At 37.3% G+C, this 14,881-nt stretch overlaps 1 pseudogene; it reads left to right on the forward strand.

Annotated features, from left to right (window-relative positions):
- Window positions 1-13,316, forward strand: part of LOC125121993 (olfactory receptor 10AG1-like) — a 30,297-nt pseudogene extending 16,981 nt beyond the window's left edge.
- The last annotated feature ends 1,565 nt before the right edge of the window (window positions 13,317-14,881 follow it).

Here is a 14,881-nt window from a genome sequence, read left to right on the forward strand (position 1 = left end):
TAGAGAGATTAATAAAATGACCTAGGTAACAGCTAATAAGTAGAAAATCCAGGATAAAACCCAGGCACTTGGACTTCAGAGTCTGGGCTCTTGACACAATGCTATACCGATTTATGCTCTTAAACAGCATACTATGCCCTGCAAATCTCCATGAAGAATATGCAGTCTTTTCCAAATTTGTTTGACTATGCATCTTCCCCTCCCCACCCCTCCTTTTTGTTCCGAAGGAGATTTCAGAACTAGTGTTTCTGGAACACATTCTAGGAAACATTGCTTTACCAACTCTAAAATTCATTCTTGCATTAAACTAGATTACCGAAATGTTGGTCATTCAGGCAAAAACACATCAGTGTTGAATAAAATTTATCTGCCTAATAACTGGGCTCTGTTGAGGAGCCATTAGCTTATATTATGAGCTACAATAAAAACATAAACCTGTGGAAATCATGGTCGTGCTTGTTGCAGGAACATGCGATTTTTCACATCTCACTGTGTCTTGGATGTGTGGTTCCAAGTTTGGCCCCTGGAATAAATGTGCCTTTTCAAAGCGGAGCAACTAACTTACTTTTATCTCAAGGACATTAGGAATCATCTAACTGATTGTGTTTTGCTTCTAGATTTTGCTACTGAAAAAATAGGGTTCCACTCTTACAAGCATGTAAGGCACTTAATTATTAGCAATAATTAATATTAAAAAAGCTTTTAAATCAGAAACCAAAATTTTCTAGCAAATATTTTTGGTGACTGAATAGGGACTGAGGGATGGGAGGAGGTGGGGATAGAGAGGATGGGTAGAAATTTTATCTCAAAAAGCAAAATTAAAATTGTAAAAGTTTATTTTCTCTAAACTTAACACATTGAGAAACTATGCACTGATTTATCAAACAAAACCTGTTATGTTGATTATTTATTTGGCATTTTATTCTGATAACATTATATGATAGCTTAGTAAGACATCTTTCACATTTGACTTTCATAGTAAGATATAGAAGGTCATTTCTGTAGAAATATTCAAGACCTTCATAGATTTTTTCCCAAAGGCCTTTCTTAATCCTTTGATATTCAAATCTTTCGCTTCTGAAGCCTACACCAGTGATGTCTTCCTCACCCGGTTCCCCTTATTTAGTTGTTAACTAACCTAACTCTGCCAGACCCGCATTTGCCATGGGCTTGTAATTCAAGCAGTTATCTATTCTGACTTTCACCTACTTCATGAAGCTCCTTATCTTTTTTCTGGATTTGCAAGTTCACTGCATAATTTACTCTGTTTGCATTGTACAATTGCTGCAATCAGGGAGAGACTGATAGAGGACTCAGCTGATGAGTAGATGCCAGGATGAAGCAAGAAGACCAATGAGTGGGCATTTATTAAGGAACATCTTCTTGATAACTTTGCTTTCTTTATGCAACCCTTGCAACTTCTGGGACTTCATGAATGAATCCAGATCATCACAACCCCCTCTATGTAAAACTTCATGGTATGTATGTTCGTACATTGACTCAATCCACGTCTTCATTTTTGACCTGACGCTTATATTCCTTTTATCTTTTTCTTTGATTCTAATTTATGTCATTTTGCTCTATTTTTTTTTTTGCATCTTTGTAAGAAAACGTGTAGCACTTTTTAGAAAAAGGTGAAAGTGGAATCATTAAGGAAATAGTACATCTTTTATATAATCCCTTCCTTCACACTGTTGTTTAGTGCCACACTTCTGAGGGGTTTTTTTGGTTTGTTGGTTTGTTCGTCGGTTTCATTTTGGTTTTTTGTTTTTTCTTTTTTTTGTTTTTTCTTTTTTTTTTTTTTTTTTCTGGCCCACCCATGGCACGTGGAGTTCCTGGGCCAGGAATCAAAACCTATTCTGCAGCAGTGGCAACACCAGATCATTTACCTGCTAGACCATCAGGGAATTCCTTCTACGAATTTTGACTGACACCCTTCCCATTGTGCTGCCTTTGAACCATGACACTGACCAGGCACTTCTCAAATTTTATATCTCCAGTTAAACCTTATGACACTTGGTTTAAGAGGATATCTGAACTCTTATCCTTCTGCTTCTGTTTTCCAAATATTTACATAGATCTTTATGTTATTTAAATGCGAACTGGGTCCAGCTGTCAGCAATCGGGACATCCATAGCTAGAGGAAATGAAGTAGAAAATGATTCACTCTGGCCTCTTTGTCCAAAAGGCAATTGGGAAACATTTGAACAAATATATGTAATCCACATGGCTAATTATGATTTTTCTCATTGCAATTTTAATTATTTTTTTAAATCCATACTTTCTTTCATCCCTCACGGCAGTTTCATTGTCATTAAAAGTACTGCTCTATTGTGTATCTCCTCTATTCATATTCATGAGGTCAGGACAATTCAACCACAGTAATTGAGCAGTCTGATTGGCTGAATGTCCCACAGTGGTTTAGAGTGATACTGATTAACAAAAGGCACCAACGCCTCTGCCATGATAGGAAGTATAATTATGCAGGACCCTAAACGGGAATCCAATCATCTGACAATGCCCACTGGACTCGCATAATAGTAGTACATTGTCTATCATCCCACTATGATTAAGTGGAATTTAATTATTCTTTTTTAATAGGGATTATCTTCAATAAATACATCTCACACCTATCAACTCAACACAACTTCTTTTCTGGTTTTTCTAGAAAGGGTGTATTTTTCAAATCTACTATGGAAGTCAGACAGTACATCTAAAGCGGCTATCACCAAAATTGGTAAGATATTTTTAGGAATATCCTGGTATAGAATAACAGTGTTGAGCCGGGTTTAGATTGTTTTACTGCAGGCTGATAACACAGGACTTTCTTTTGTCTCCTGGCTCTTTTCTTTGAGCTCCAAGGAAGATTCCTTCTTCTTTTGATAGCTGGAGCCATGCAGCCTCCAGCACAGCATTGAACTTCCCTGGATTTCTGATTCCTTATCTGTAAATTGGGAGAGGTTGGGAAAAATGTCTGGTCCAGAAGCTGTCTTCCAGCTGTAGAATTTTTCGATTTCCTATAAACGAATGGCTGTTACACCTATGAATGGTTTTTTTGGTCAGGATTCCAAAGCCTGCATGGTAGCTTATACAGCGGTCTTCAAAGTGGAGTCTGTGGACATAGGAGGCATATAAAATCATTTCCTAGAGTGTGGGAAGAACTCATTAGAACTTTATTTATATTTTTAAAAAATTGCCTTTAAATATTTTCTATTATGTATTTATATTTTACACTCACTAAGATTTATGAGCACTTAATATATTCCAGGCACTATTCTAAGTGCTTTAAAATGATCATGTGATCCTTAGAGCAGCTCTGTAGGCAGATAGTCTTACCATCCTGATTTTAGCTGTTGAGACACAAAGGTTGGGAAAATTGCCTGAGATCATACAAAACTGAAATATTCATGCTGAGACTTGAACTTGGGCATGAATTAACCTCCTCACCGTCTGCTATGCAGTTTTAATACAGCTATACAAAATAAACACACAGGTCAATAAACACACAAGTACTATAGGAGGTGGGACAGACTCTAGGATGACTCCCTCCATACTCCACAATCCCAGATTTCTCCTATTCACAGGTTTGCATACCCCTCTCTCCTAGAGTGTGAGCAAGACCCATGTCTTGACTTCAAGGGCCAAAATCAGCCAGAGGTGAGGGGTTGCCACTCCCATGATGATATTTGCTAACAGATTTGCTTCAACAGATTCTCTCTCGCTGGTGGCACTGAAGAAGCAAGCTGACATGTTGTGAATGCCTGCAGAGAGGTCATGTGGCAGGAAACCGTGGGGGGCCTCTGGGAGCTGAGAATGACCTCCAGCCAAGAGGTAGCAGAAAACTGAAGCTCTCTTTGAGACTTCAAGGCCTCTCCAACATGACAAACTCAAAGAATCTCTGGATGTCAGCATTGCTGGGATAAAAATCACCAGACCTGTATCTCCCCTTCCATTCCATTGCAACAGTTATAGGGTTCTTGAGTCCCTCCTGAACAACCTGGCCTACTCTGCTCCTGCCCCATATAAAGAAAGGTATTTGGCCAGGTTCCTCTCCCACCCTATAGGAAAGTTTCCTTCCCTTCAGCCAATCAGCAAATGCACTATTAAGACCTCTCCGCTCTCCTCTGTCTCTGGGCTATAAAAATAGACAAAGAACTCAGGCGTGCATCTGCCCTCCCTGATCATCAGAAGTCAACCCACTCCACCAGCAGCATTTCTTGTCTCAATAAACTCAACTTTCTCTTCACCCCACTCAGAGTCTGGAAATTCTTTTCCAACCTGTGCACAGATCACAACACTCTCCTTTCTACAACCACAAGAACCTGAAGGCTGCCAACAACATCACATGAGTGAGGGAATGGATCCTTCCTCAGACAAGCCTTGAATGAGACTGCAGACTCAGTCTACACTTGAGTTGCTCTCTTGCAGAGACCCAGACTCTTGACCCATGGAAACTGTGACACAGTAAATGTGTGTTGTTTTAAGCCTTTAAGTGTGTGCTAATTTGTTATGCGGTAATAGAACTCTATTACAGGAAGTACCTGCTTCTGTTTTTTTAGTTTAAAATGATGGGCCATTAAAAGATATATACCACTTTAGTTCCTCTCCCTAACCAATCAGATAGGAAGTAAAGACTTCAGTTTTGGTCTATTCTCTTTTCATCATCAACAGCCAAACTTTCGCACTTAAAAAAAAAAAAAAAATTCTTTAAAAAAGGTATTAATTCATGTGTGCTTATAAAAAGAAACCTGGGAATTTTTTTTCCTCCATACTTCACACATTTTGAAAACATGTTGTCCTGCAAGAGAAAGTGTCACAAGTGGCCTGTTTTTTATGTAATTTTAAAAATTGGCAAAGCTCTGTGCTATTTGAGTTTCAGAAAGGATCATTCAAATGTCCTTTCTCCTTCCTTCTCCCCTTTTCCTCCCCCAAATTACCTTGGTAAATGTTCTCCAAAACTCAAGTTCAAGCAACTTTCTAGCATATTTTATTTGCTTTACTCCATTTTCATAATGCTGATAGTACTTTTAATTATTGTCACCTTTACATAAGGCAACTGCCCCTGGAATGATATTTTTATATGTAAATATTAATGGGTTGAATTATTGATTTCAGAGAAGAGAAATGACTTAACACCAAACTTAATTCAAGGGGAGGTAGGCTATCCCAGTAAATGGAAGTTTCTGTCTCTCCTTTGCCTTCAACTCCATTCCAACTCATCTGTCTCTTCTTTGCAAGTAATGCCTGAGGCCAGCAGATAGGGGAGCTTGGAGAGCATCACAGAGGCCCGTTTCTTCTCTTGTCCTGGGGCTGGTTGAGAACACTAGGCACCTGAGCAGCACCTGGTGTATAGGAGTCAGAGTGTTCTCCTGGAAGGTTGTGCCCATGAGAGTGTTCTAGTCCACAAGAGCTTAGGAGAAGTGAGCAGGAGGGTAGAGTCCCTTCCCCCAGTGGGTTCAGGAGAACACAAAGTATAAGGAAAGAAGAAAGAGCACATGAGAAATTCTGAATTCCTTTAAGCTAGTGCAACTTTATCCCACAAGGACCACTGACTTTTAACATCCTCTTGTAGCTGGAAATCTGACACTTTAGAAACACAATGGAGAAGAAAGAAAACAAATCTATATACACATATAACTCAAAAGCCAGGGGAGGAAAAATAAGTAAAATAGTCTCCTAGCCAAATTGAGCTCTTTAAAAAGACAGCTGACAACTTGCACAATTAACATAGTCAAGTGGCTTTAAGATCAACACACAAAAGTCTTTCGGAAATAAAAAACATTATCTTGAACTAAAAAACCCTAAGAAATAGGAATTCCTGCTGTGGTTCAATGGGATCAGCAGCGCCTCTGGAGCTCTGGGATGCAGGTTCGATCCCTGGCCCAGCACAGTGTGTTAAAAGGATCCGGCGTTTGTTTCAGTTGTGGTGTAAATCAAAACTGCAGCTTGAGTGGAAAAAGAAGATGCGGTACATAAACACAATGGAATATTACTCCGCCATTAAAAGGAACTTTTAGCAACATGGATGGACCTAGAAATTATCATGCTAAATGAAGTCAGTCAGACAATGAGACACCGACATCAAATGCCATCAGTGACACGCGGAATCTGAAAAAAAGGATACAATGAACTTCTTGCAGAACAGATACTGACTTACAGACTTTGAAAAGCTCATGGTTTCCAAAGGAGACAGTTTGAAGAGTCAGGGGATGCGCTGGGGGTGTGGGATGGAAAGCCTATGAAATTGGATTGAGATGATCATTCTACAACTATAAATGTAATAAATTCATTAAGTAATTTTAAAAAAGTTAAAAACAAACAAACAAACTGCAGCTTGAATCTGATCCCTGGCTCAGAAACTCCACATGCTTCAGGGCAGCCAAAAAAAGGAAAAAAAAAAGGAGACCTCTAGATCACAATCTTGCAAGTATATAATACCTGGGGAAATTCTGATTAATCTTAATCCTATTGTTTGTTAATGACTAAAGAAATTTTCCAAATATCTAATTTCTAATTCTTACTAATAAAAAAGTCAAAAAAAAATAGAAAATGAATGGAAAAAGCAGACAGTCACAATTGACCTAAAAGATCAACTGGAAGAAATTTCTCAAACTCCAGAACTAAAATACAAGAAGATCAAAATTGAGAAAGAAAATATAAAAGACTTGGGGGAGGGGCAGGTGAGTATATAACAATAACCATTGCAGGATAGAATTAGACAGATAAATAGAAAGAGCAAATATAAACTAGTAATAGAAGAAAATTTCCCTGAACTAAAGAACTGAGTCTGTAGTTTTAAAGGATTTGCCAAGCAAGATTCATGACACTTTCATAGTCATATTCTTATAAAATTACTGAATCTCAGGGATAAAGAGATAATCTTACACTTCTTTTGAGAGGGAACAAGTTATATAAAAAATATGGGTTTAACCTGGCATCAGATTCTGTAAAGGCTGCACTTAAGTCTGGATGCACTGAGGTACACTATTCCCAGCCAGGATATGCATATTGGCTTAAACAACATCCACACATTCAATAGGCAGCTAGCAGAGTATCAGGAGAGAGCTACTGAAGGCTTTCTTCCCAGTGGGCTAAGCTGGTCATGGAAATAAAAGCTCGGGAATTTGTTTATTATAGAAAGTATTTAGAGAAAGAACTATTTAATAAATAGTGCCAGCACAACTGTTTATCTCTATAGAAGGAAAGGAAATTGGATCCCAATCAGACACTGTAAAACAATAAATTCTAGATATTTTTACAACTGAGAAAGAGACACATAGAGATACACAGCATGCTGTTACTTGTTAACTTCAAAGAGGCAGGCACAGAGGGGGCGGAGGAGAGGAGATTGTCTTTGTATGTCTTTGAATGGCATGAAATAACTCATTAACATAAGTGCATTTCAAATTTCAGTTTGAAATAACATTCAACAAAAATTTTAAATGAAAAAAATAGAACAAGGTTTACTTTGATTCCTTCCTTAAAAAACACATATATGGTTCTCTTTTCACTTGTGTGTCTTGTTTTTATTTACTTCATTAGAATTTATCAATTTCAAAAGTCGTTCTTGGTCATGGCAACAGTCGATCCATGAAAAGCTGTTCTTTTCTTTTTTTCAATCTGCTCACTGCCCACCCTCCCTACTCCATTGTCATTGCAAGCTCTTTGGTGTATATTTTAGTAACTTCCTCTATATCTACACAAGCATAGGACACCGTGGGAGAAAGATACTTGGAAAGCAAGGTGGAGGCAATTAGTGTGCTCATTACTGCTGGACATCACTACTCCTTGGGCTCTTCAGTGGACAGAGCTAGGAATGAAGAATTATAAATTATGAATTCATATTGATATATCTTATGAAGCATTATAGGATTCTTTCCACATTTATACTTCCTTCTCCTGTAGTTAAATGTGGATTTCTAACGACATCAATATATGTACTTATTTGCTTGGTTCTATAATAAATGCAAAATTATTTCATTTTTATAGCACCAATGCTGTTATCAAAATAAACCTTCTAACTAAATTTCAAGGTTTCTTTGCAATTCCTTTTAACCTTAGTTATAACCTATTAAGGGTATATAGACTATTGTGTGTAAAAATCATTTGAACTAATCATTTTTTCTATGTGCTTATATTATCAGTTTGGCATACTGTTAGCTTCATTTGTTTCTGCATATATTGAATTTTAGAGCTGGCCCTTTTATCTTTTTTATTTACTGTGATTTTTGAACATGTAAAACATTTGCATATTCTGAAGGTCAAAACTATATAAAAAACACATACTGGAGTTATCGCACTACAATCCCTAGCTCTTCCTCTGTGTGACTCCTCACTTCCATAGATAAAACAATTTTTAATTAGAATCTGAATTATATGTCCTATGTTTCTTCTTACATAAATAAGAGCCTTCATGAACACATACTCATTAATTTATGCACTTTTATTTTCTCTTTTTTTCTTGAAACACACTATAGTATGTGTTTTGTACCATATTCTTTTATTTAACAGTGTTAGTGGAAGTCATTCCATATCATTTCACAATGGTTTTCCTCATTTTCACAATACCATGTGGATGCACCATTGATAATAAACATGTATATGTGTATATACATATATATATATGTGAATTCAAATAAAGAAAGATAAATCTTGGAGTTCCCGTCGTGGCGCAGTGGTTAACAAATCCGACTAGGAACCATGAGGTTGCGGGTTTGGTTCCTGCCCTTGCTCAGTGGGTTAACCATCCGGCATTGCCGTGAGCTGTGGTGTAGGTTGCAGATGCGGCTCGGATCCAGCGTTGCTGTGGCTCTGGCGTAGGCCGGTGGCTGCAGCTCCGATTAGACCCCTAGCCTGGGAACCTCCATATGCCGCAGGAGCGGCCCAAGAAATAGCAACAACAACAACAACAACAACAACAACAACAACAACAACAACAAATAAAAAAAATAAAAATAAAAATAAAAAAAAGAAAGATAAATCTTAATGTCTTAGATAGAAAGAAAGAGAAAATTGAATTCCATGATGGTTAGCAAGTGTAGTTACAAGGAAGTTGCCCTGGGAATGAACTTACTGGTGGGAACAATAGGATCTGTGACCTAGAGGCATGAGTTTTTTATGCCTACAGTTCTTAGATTTTTTTGCGGTAGAGAGGTGGAACTTAACATTCTCCTCTATAAATAAGGCTAAGATCCTCAAAAACTTGTACCCTTTATGAAAGGATAGAACAGAAAGTTAACCACTGGCTTAGGGAGTCAACTAGAAGCTTTATGTTTGCCTACATATTATACACCCTCATGCTCTGATGAGCATTAAATTAAGAATGTAACATAAAAATTGATTCTTGCACAGTGATATACAAGGTGAGTCCTAGAAGTAATATTAAACTCTTAAGATAGCATCTCCTTGGCATATGCACACGGAGGTATATGGAATGATTGGCTAAAGAGGACCTGCCATATAGCACAGGGAATTCTACCCAATATTCTGTGATAATCTGTGTGGGAAAATAATCTGAAAGAGAACGGATGTGTATACATGTATAACTGAACCACTTAGTTGTACAGCAAAAATTATCACAACCTTGCAAATCAACTATATGTTAATGAACTTAAAAAAAGATATCATTCCCCCAAAAAGTTCACAAAGGATATTTCCAGGGGAATGCTATGCTATGATAAAAGTAATTGTGAAGCCTACTTAATAAGTAGCAGTTCTAGAAGCATGAACCTAAGATAATAGAACAAAAATCAAAAGGGAGTATCAAATAAGGATGTTTGAAATGGTTGAAGACAGAAAAAAAAATCAAGAGCATAAAAATGAATGAAGCACCATAAACATAGGACCAAATGATATAGAAATTAAAAAACAAAAGCACAAAGTCTTTGGAATAAAAAATTCAGTAAATAGCTTGACCTTAAGGTTAGTTACAAAGAGTGAGAGAACTGATAAATTGTGAAATAGATATAATTACACGGAATAAAGTTCAGAAACATAAAAAAATAAAAATTATAAAAAGAGAAGTTAAGGTATATGTAGAAGAGAATAAGAAAGTCTAAGATTCATTAATAGAGTTTCTGAAAAAAGAGTAGAGAGAATTAAAAAGGTAATTTTTCAAAGATAAGAATAAAGGATTTCCAAAATTGACCAAAGAAATTAATTATCAGATTAAGAAAACGCAATAATTCCCCTGAAGGACAGATGAATAGGAACTTATACCTTGACTCCAAAATACCAAAGGTAAAGGTCGATCTTAGAAGAAATTTATAAAAAAAAATAATAATTATAAAGAAAATAGATTACCTTTAGATGAACTATTTAAAAATGGTTTTTAAAAAGGCAGTTATCATTTGTAAAAAGCATTATGAGAAGCAGAAGAGCCATAACAATGCTAAAAAGAAAACACGACAGGAAAACTCTCAACTAATATACATACAATAACACAGGCTCAAAAAAGTAAAGCAAAAACTGAGAGAATCACAAGAAGAGATCGATAGATCCACACTCTCAGTGGGATATTGTAACATCATTCTTTTCATAATGGCTAAACCCATTAATTACTGGTATTATTTAATAATATTATTTATAAGCCTGTCAGTAAATATTTACAAATACTGCACCTAACAATTAGAAGGTACAAAATTTCTTGAAACTTGGAACGTATTTAAAAATTGAGGACACATTGTACTACAAAGGATATCTCAAAAATATTGGCGAATCGATGCTTTATAGACCATCTTGCTCTCTTAAAAAAAGGTTAAAAATAAATAACTGAGATAGAGAAATTGAAAAAGAAAGAGAGCAATCCTTTACTAGAAGTTAACCATATTACAAAAATTAAAAAAAAAAAAAAAAAAGCAGTTTCTGCTGTGGCTCAGTGTGTTAAGAACCTGACATAGCGTCCATGAAGATGCGGCTTCTATCCCTGGCCTCGCTCAGTGGGTTCAGGATCTGGCATTGCTCCAAGCTGTGGCATAGGTCATAGATGCGGCTCGGATTGGGTGTTGCTGTGGCTGTGGTGCAGGCTGGCAACTCAAGCTCTGATTTGACCCCTAGTCTGGAAACTTCCATTTGATGCAAGTGCAGCCTTAAAATTTTTTTAAAAAATAAAAAAATAAAATTAAATATTTAAAAAAAGAGATGAGTCAGGGTTGGTGGCCAAGGAGACTACTCTAGATGTAGATAAGAGCTTTAGAGGATCTCCTTAAATTGAAAGGGGAGCAGGAGGGCTGGAATTCACTGGTGGAGGAGGAGAGACAGAGTTGAATATGGCTGAAAAAATTATTAGGAGCTAGACCAAGCAACTGCACATAAATCATTTTAAGAACCAAAATTTTGCTTTTTATCTAAAAACAAGAGAAAGGCACTAAAAGGTTTTAAAAAGAGGCAGACATGACTCGATTTGGATAAGGAAAATTTGCATCGACCTGCTGGCTGGGGATTGGACAGAGTCAGGCAAGAGGGAGGTCAGAGATCTGCCAAGAAGCAAAGTTGTAGCTCAGGAAGGAGCTGATGGGCTTTGGACTGAGATGGCATCAAGAAGGAGGGGGGAGATAAAAATGAGTTAATAAGAGAAAGATTTAAGAGATATTTATTTACAGGACTCAGTGATGCCTTTCTGTGGGAGGAAGAAAGAGAGTAGGAAGTGTCCAATTGGTTGAAATAAATAAATGAAAGTACAAATAAGAAGTGAGCCAGGCGTCACGTTCCACAAACAGGTTGAATTTGTTCTTGCTTCTGGGCCCTTTGTTGGGAATGCTGAATATTTTGCTTTTCTTTTAAATATACCACACATCTGCTGCAAGGCCCAGAAGATGTCAGGTTTCTTCCATTTGTGGTAATTTATATTCTTACAGAACGATTTGCCCTTTACAATTTCTTTTAATTATTGCAGAACTAGACTCAAGTCTGGAGGTCTACTAATGAGACAAGATGCTTAGCAATGTGAACCTGTATTGATTCACCTTAAGCACTCAGAAATTTACCAAATACACCAGGGCTGTTTTTAGTTACTTGAGTTTAGCAACAAGGCACACATATACTCAGTCTCCAGAAGCACTGAGAAGGGACCAGAGATTATAAACCCCTATTAAAACGACAAAGAGATTCTCAAAGGACTTACGGGTTTCTTTCCCTAAGTGATAGTAACAGCAGCTTCTGGGCACCTTCATTTGAAAGCTGCCCTATCACCTGTTCTGTGCAGCAGCCATCTGTGCATACTTAATTAATTTGTTTACCCATATTAAAGGAGCTCATATTCTTTTTGTGTCTTCTGACATTTTAGGGCTTCAGCTGGTGTTAAAAAAAATGCTGAGGGATTTATTCCTGTGCAATCAAAATCTTGGAATTGTCTGCATCTTTAAACCATTTGGGTCTTATCTATTTATCCAGCTGATTAGTGACTCTTCTTTCCCCTTCCACATCTATTAAGTTTGATAGCTTCTCATTTTTTTTTTGTTGTTTATTATAGCTACCTTTATGTTGGAGGGTTTTTTTTTTTTTTTTTTTTGTGACAACAGGAGTGATTCTTTAATTGGAAAATATGCCCAGGCTTAAATCTCTCCCAGTGGTTTTCCATCATACTTAGAATAATAATGATGGGCTATAAGACCTTCCCTAATTGGACTTTGACTACTTTTTTTTTTTTAATTAAAATGCAGTTGACTTGTAATGTTGTATTAGCTTCAGGTGTAAAGCAAAGTGATTCAGTTATACACATGTACATATACACACCCACACATATACATCCTTTTTCATGTTCCTTTCCACTGCAGGTTATTGCAGGATAGTGAACATAGTTCCCTGTGCTATACAGTAGGCCTTTGTTGTTTATCTACTTTATATACAGTAGTGTGTTTGACTACTTCTTTAAACTCATCTTCCCTTTCTGTCTTAGCTTACTGTAGACCAGCCACATTGCCTGCCTTCATGGAACACAGCAAACACATACACACCTCAGGGCCTTTGCAATTTCTGTCCTCTTTACTCAAAGACTCTTCCTCCAGATATTTATGTGGCTTGACTTTATAGTAAACATCACAGATATTCCTTAATTTCTGGTTCTTTTTTACTTCTAGGTACAAAAAGGACTACTTTTGAGAGTAGGACAAGAACACGTGAGCAGACGAGACATGTTACTCCGAAGGAAAGGTCCTAATTGCGTTTGGCTGGGCTCTTCACTCTCTAGCCTCCTGCTCCCTTGCTGTCATGATCAGGAAGACCGCATGTTCCAGGTGACATTGCTACAAGCCTCCGTCAGCCAGGAGTGTGGCATGATGGCTTCAGAGCCCTTACCAAGCCAAGCTGGACATCAGTGAGGGTGAGAAATAAATTCTCCTTTCTTGTTTTTGTTTTTTTGGTTTTTCTTTTCTTTTTCTTTTTTTTTTTTTTGGTCTTTTTGTCTTTTGAGGGCAGCACCCCGAGGCATAGAGAGGTTCCCAGGCGTGGGGTCTATTCGGAGCTGTAGCTGCCGGCCTACGCCACGGCCACAGCAACAACAGATCTGAGCTGCATCTGCGACCTACACCACAGCTCACAGCAACACTGGATCTGTAACCCACTCAGAGAGGCCAGGGCTTGAACCCGCAACCTCATGGTTCCTAGTCAGATTTGTTTCCACTGAGCCGTGACAGGAACTCCTCTCATTTGTTGTTTTAAACCTCGGGAGTTTTGTTGTTGTTGGTTACTCCAGCATAACAAAGACTCTCCTGACTGGTACACCCATTTAAGTCTTTACTCAAATGTCACCTCACAAAGAGGTCTTCTCTGACCACCCTCATCCAAAAGAGTAGCCCTCTTCCTGTTTCTTTCTGTGTCCAACTTGGCTTTCTTTTCCTTCATTGGGTCAGTTTTCCACAAGAGAATGGAAACTCTGAGAAGGTAGGGACTTTAATTTGTTCTTTACTGTACTAATTAACATCAGAAATAGGAGTTTCCATGGTGGCTCAGCTGGTTAAGAACCTGATACAATGTCTGGGATGATAGGGGTTTGATCCCTGGCTTTGCCCAGTGGGTTAAGGATCCAGAGTTGCCACAAGCTATAGTGTAGGCTGTAGATGCTGCTCAGATCTGTCATTGCTGTGGCTGTGGTGTAGGCTGGCAGCTGCAGCTCCAATTCAATCCCTAGCCCAGGAACCTCCACATGCCATATGCCACAGGTACAACCCTAAAAAAAAAGAAAAAAAAAGCCCCAGGACATAGTAGATGATCAGTTGCTATTGTTGAATATGTGAATACTTACTGTAAAACATTGAAATATTATAAAACATTTGTTTAATTTAGAAAGTAAAAACCAGTGTAATTTTTTCTCTGAGAAATAACTATTGTTTACAATTTTTTTCTAAATCTACATACTAACTCATGTGTAACTACTTTGGATATATTGCTTTTTTTTTTATTAAAATGGAATATGCTCTCCAATTATTCTGAAACTTCTTTTCCCATATAACAACTACTCATGGATGGTTTCAAAGTCAATGTTTGTTTGTTTTTGCCACACTTGTGACATGTGGAGGTTCCTGGGCCAGGAGTAGAATCCATGCCACAGCAACAACCTGAGCCTTAGCAGTGACAATGCTGGATCTTTAACCCATGTACCACAAAGGAACTCTGGGTCAATGTCTAAAGTTTTCTCACTCTTAAACTCTTCAATAGTATTCACCTTCTTGATAAGTATTAGTTTCCCAATGTTTCTTTCTTTCCTTTCTTTCTTTCTTTCTTTCTTTCTTTCTTTCTTTCTTTCTTTCTTTCTTTCTTTCTTTCTTTCTTTCTCTCTTTCTTTCTTTCTTTCTTTCTTTCTCTCTTTCTTTTTTACTGGACATATATCTTTTAATAATATGTAAACAATATATCCATTACACATAATATATTGTAGATATATAAT

The sequence above is a fragment of the Phacochoerus africanus genome, chromosome 3 (genome assembly GCF_016906955.1).
Source record: "Phacochoerus africanus isolate WHEZ1 chromosome 3, ROS_Pafr_v1, whole genome shotgun sequence".
Classification (NCBI taxonomy): domain Eukaryota; kingdom Metazoa; phylum Chordata; class Mammalia; order Artiodactyla; family Suidae; genus Phacochoerus; species Phacochoerus africanus.